This window comes from Herpailurus yagouaroundi, unplaced genomic scaffold (assembly GCF_014898765.1).
Source record: "Herpailurus yagouaroundi ecotype Mexico unplaced genomic scaffold, PumYag 62280, whole genome shotgun sequence".
NCBI lineage: Eukaryota > Metazoa > Chordata > Mammalia > Carnivora > Felidae > Herpailurus > Herpailurus yagouaroundi.
Window position 1 is genome coordinate 647 of NW_024416249.1, and position 5,381 is coordinate 6,027.

Consider the following 5,381-nt stretch of genomic DNA (forward strand, 5'->3'; position numbering starts at 1 on the left):
GCTACTGACAACCAACAGAGCACTTGGAAGCGCTTCACCTACAACTGGAGTTCTGTTTTGAGATGACGGTTTCAGTTACAGGGAAACAAGGGTCTCTAATTGATTAAAAATGCTGTTTTATTCACAAAGAGCCATTTCAAACAAATGTTCAGAAATACATCCACTACCAAAATATGGAGGGCTGCATTTGCCTTAGATTCCCATCTACTGGGGCCACTTATTCTTTGCATCAGGGGCACAGCCCCACCCCTGCAGAGCAGGCCCCATCACTTTCCCCTATGAATTTAGCGAGCAGTACACATTTAGACCTTCGGTATTATTAGTTTAGCTTTCCATCTCCCTAACTACAAAAAGTAATGCCATCAGGCTGTGCTAAGTGGGTCAGCTTTGGTGGATGTGGGATTTCTCTTCGTTCTTTTCTGTTTATATTAATTTAACCTTGGTTGGGGTATTGCGAAGGCTCAGGCTTACTTTTGGCTTCATTTCAGATCTTACTTAGTAACTTAAACTTTGATGGATGTTTTTAAGTTTTATTTTTGAGACTCATGAGCTTAGAGGGGCTCTGACGAGTCCTCTAATCTGGGTCCTTTTGCCAGGCTGTGGTAGTCCATTCTGTTTTATTTATTTATTCTTAAATGTATTTTTAAAGTTTATTTATTTTGAGACAGAGAGAGAGAGAGAGAGAGAGAGAATCCCAGGTAGGATTCGCACTGTCAGTGCAGAGCCCGACTCAGGGCTCGAACTCACAAAACTGTGAGATCATGACCTGAGCTGAACTCAAGAGTTGGATGTGTAACTGACTGACCCACCCGATGGCCCTGGTAGTCCATTCTTTTTTTTTTTTTTAATGTTTATTTAATTTTGAGAGAAAGATAGAGGCAGAGCATGAGCAGGGGAGGGGCAGAGAGAGAGGGAGATGCAGAATCCAAAGCAGGCTCCAGGCTCTGAGCCATCAGGACAGAGCCCGACGTGGGGCTTGAACTCATGAACCGCAAGATCATGACCTGAGCCGAAATCAAAAGGAAACTACAGTTCAGTTGGTCCTCAGTAGCCTCATTCCCTTGGAAGATACAAATCGAAATACAAATGACATTTTATGATTCAGATTATGAGTAGTATTTAGAAGGATTTAAATATTTTGGAAGAATGTGCTTTCCGTTGACAAATGTTCCCTGAGAAACCCCTAGCTATAAAGGCAGGTTTGAAGCCAGTTCAAAGATGGAGTAGATCCTGCCTTGGAGGGTCATTGGGTGGGGTGGGCTGTGTACAAAGAATTATAATCCAAGGCCAAGTGTGATACTGGCTGTAGGCATCTCCATCAGAGGTGCAGAGGTAGTTCTTGAAAACATCCAGAGTGGTTTCCATAGCGCTGAATCTCGTGGCTTCTTGTTCCCTGTGGACTCCTCTCTGTCACGTTTGCTCTGGTTTGGACCAGAGCCGGAGAGTGGCAGAGCCTATCGTCACTGCAACGTGAGGGTCGGCCCTTGTCTTTGCAATAACTGTCCTCATCTTTTGCCCCGAGGCACACATTTCCCAGACGGACGGAGTGCTGAAAAGAAAGAGGTGGGTCGCAATTTAAGGGAAATATTTCTGTAGTTCAACTGAACTCAGCAAATGTCTTCATTTTCCAATCTGATGTTATTCTCACTTTGTTTTCCCAGTGATTCGGACAGCCTAAATGAAGACCGATATTTGCGATTGGATCACAGACAGGCACGTTCAAGCAACTGACGCCAGACGTGGGATATGCGCTCACACGGAGTGCTCTTCCCGTGCTTTCCAGCCCTCGCCACCAAGCCCCGATACATGGATCCTGTCTGATTGCCTTGTGAATTTTGTCATAGCTTCATATAGTGGGAATGAGTGTGGACCCTGCTCGGGAGGAAGAAGCGAGAGCTGAGTGTATGCAGGCAAAGTAGGAACCACACTGCACACACATGCCACATTGTGGGTACAACAGCCCCACATTTCCTCCTTCTTTTTTTCAACTTGATTATTTAAAGTTTATTTATTGATTTTTGAGAGAGGTGGGCGTGGGGCTAGGGACAGAGGGAGATTGGGAATCCACAGCGGTGCAGAGCCCAACGTGGGACTTCATCCCATGAGCCATGAGATCACGATCTGAGCTGAAATCAAGAGTTGGATGCTTAACCAACTGAGTCACCCAGACGCCCCATGCTTCTTTCTTTTAAGTATCAGGGACAGCTTGTCACACAGATTCACCTAAGCCACAGCATCAATTTAGGCTTGTGACTCAGGACCCCCATAAACACACGTATTGTTGACAGTCATCAGGCGCGTCCCAAAAGAAGTATTGTTTTGTCAGGGTGGCCCTAACAAAATACCATACATGGGGTGGCTTAACCGCCAGGAATTTACTTTCTCACAGTTCTGGAGGCGGGAAGTCCAAGTTCCGTGGCTCAAGGCCCGAGATGAAGCTGGCAGTGGGTTTGGTCTGCAGCCTTTCTCCTCAGCTGCAAGATGGCTGCCTTCTTGCTCTGTCATCGCACGGTCTTCTTTCTGCGCATGTCTGTGTCCCAATTTTCTCGTCTTCTAAGAACACCAGTCATATTTGTTTAGAACCCACCTTAAGGACCTTCTTTGGACTTAATCACCTCTTTAAAGAGCCCATTTCCAAACATAGTCACATTCTGAGATGTTGGGAGTGAGGGCTTCGACATACAGATTTTGGGGGGATGCAATTCAGCCCATAACAAAAGAATAACAAAACATACAGAAGTCTAATGCTTTGTCCTTCATTTACGTGGTTTTGTTAGTGACCTTTGTTTAATATAATATGGACTTTGCTTTTTTTTTTTTTTTTTCTGCCAATAGCCATTACAGATTTACCCTTACTTTCTTTTCTATATCAGATTGTCAGCTAACTACCAAAGGAATTGCGTCTTGGTGTCCCTCCCAGGACCCAGCACGATGTTTGACAAATAAAAGTTCAAGAACGGTCGCCGGTTGGCCCTGCTGCCTGGATCCTTTCTTCACCCGTTGAGGTCAATACTGAGTGATGGCAACTTAGCCAATCCTGACAGCCCCCATCTCCTACTTTTACTGCCTGAAAATAAGCTCACATCTCTAGTGAGCAGGACGAGGAGAGCAGAAGCTGAAGACGTGCTACATCTTTGATGCTCGGAGGGCCGCGTGTCCCAGGATTCGGCCGGTCAACCTTACTTTGTGGGAAAACTGCCACAAGGAGTCCTCAGTGGGGAAAGGCTGGGGGAGAGATGGATGGGACTCTCTCTTGATGAGAATAGTTATGTGACAGGAGGTGGTTCTAAAGGTGGAGGCTGGGGGTGGCTCAGTTGGTTGAGCATCTGATTTCAGCTCAGGTCATGATCTCGCAGTCCAGAGTTCGAGCCCCGCGTCAGGCTCTGTGCTGACAGCTCAGAGCCTGGAGTCTGCTTCGGATTCTGTGTCTCCCTCTCTCTCTGCTCCTCCCCCTGCTCGTGCTTTGTCTCTCTGTCTCTCTCTCTCTCTCAAAAATAAAATGAAATAGAAATTAAAAAAAAAATAAAGACGGAGCCAGGCAGAAGTGTGAGTCAGAGGATGGGGACCATGGGATAAACTCTAGAGGCTGAGAGTAACTACGGAGTGCCGAGTAGTCAGAGGGCACTAAATAAACGCTTGGGGCTCTTGGGTGCAGAAAAGAAACCAGAAATAGAGATGGGTGGGTGTCAACTTAGAGTCTGAGGAAGCTCATGTCAGACCCCCTTCTCAAACCCTATCGTCTGAATTCCCAGGGGGAAGGAAGACTATCTTTTCAGGGGCTCCCTTTGGGGGTCTTACTTTACATGGTTACTCAATTCCTGTTTCCTTTTGTGATTTCATTGCATTTGGTCACTTCAGCCTATTTAAGCATCTGTCTTTGTCAGGCTCTACTTAGAATGGCAAGGAAATACCCCACATGGACTTGTGGTGTTGGAGCAAGAATGTCCTTCTCCTGGGAGACAGACCCCAGGAGCTTGGCTTCCCTCAGCCCCAGCCCCACCGCCAGCCCCAGCCGGGAGTCCCCTGCCTCCTTTCTCTCTCAGCCCACTGCTAAACAAACCACGATGGATCAAGAATCTGATCTTTTCCACACAGAAAAGAACCAGGAAGGAGCACTATGGGAAATCAACAGAAGGGGGTTTGCGGGACACATTTTATTGTGTGTGTGGTGCGGACTCCTTCGGACAGAGCTGGAAGTGTGGGATGGAAGTTGCCCATTTTGATTATGTTGAATCTATACCTCCTCTTCTGACCTTACATCTGAAGGCTGACTTTGTAGTTTGCGGTGGCTGACAGACAGCCTTCCGTGGCGTCTGCCATGGATCCGGCAGAAACTTCTGGAAGGGATGCACAGGAGGGTATGGATGCTTAGCCGGGCGATGGCTGAATGGGAAGCACTCACGGACCACGGAGCTAACGGGCAAAGAGATGCAAAAAACCTGAGGCTTCCATTTATGTTGCCTTTTGGGGTAAGTCTCAGCGAGGCCATAACAATCAGGATGGACGTGCAGTAGAAGAAGACTCTAGGAGCAAAAAGTGACCGTCATAAGTGATAAGCCTCAAAAGTTGTGACCATGCCCCTAAGTGATCGGATGACTATGGAAGGTGTGTGTATGGATGTCCATGCAGTCCGTCTTCTGTTGCTAAGACTCTATCAAGGGAGAGATTTGGGAAGAGTTTCCTCTATGACATTCAGCTGTTAAGACAGAGGATGTGCCCCTGAGTTCCCTGCTTCTTGATAAACCCACAGTGGGTTGACCATTCACTAATCCATCTATATGTGTTGCAAACAATTTAACTTTGGTTCATCGCTGTCTTCACATGCGTACTACCTGCCTCATCTGTTGAGATTGAAATGCATTTTCCCCCAGGGATCGACGGTTTAGAGGCTGGGAAGAAAAAAAGAAATGGGTCTTCGAGGCGGGTTCAGCCTCATTTATTAGGATGACAGTTGCTTTGCATTTACAGAGATGGCAAATGCAGTGGCAAAACCAGGACATAAATAAACACAAAGTCAAAGGCGTTTCGAGAAGGGAGAACATTAGCTACCCCGATTCATTTTTGTCGAGGACGAGATTCGAATGCGATTGACAGAGGAGACTACACATTTATTCCTTTGGTTGGTGTTTATTACACGCAGATGGGATGACAGAAACTACAGGAGCGGGGGATTCCGACGGATTGGGGGTAAGGCTCCGGTCATGCTGGCGACTGAAGAGTGAGGAGCAGGCCGGTAAGGAGGGGGACGTCTTACCTACAAGCAGGGTCGCTCGAAGCACGTGCCCAGATGCCAGGCCGCCCGCCTAGCTGCAGCACTGCTTCTTGCAACAGCACGTCTGCTGACAACAGCACTTCTGCTGGCAGCAGCCCTTCCCGCAGCC

At 47.3% G+C, this 5,381-nt stretch overlaps 1 long non-coding RNA gene across 1 annotated transcript; it reads left to right on the forward strand.

The window, feature by feature from the left end:
- The first annotated feature begins 1,323 nt into the window (after positions 1-1,323).
- On the forward strand, positions 1,324-2,969 carry LOC121024262 (uncharacterized). Its single transcript, XR_005787653.1, has 2 exons — positions 1,324-1,563; positions 1,662-2,969. It is a non-coding gene; the product is annotated as an uncharacterized LOC121024262 (long non-coding RNA).
- Positions 2,970-5,381: the final 2,412 nt, after the last annotated feature.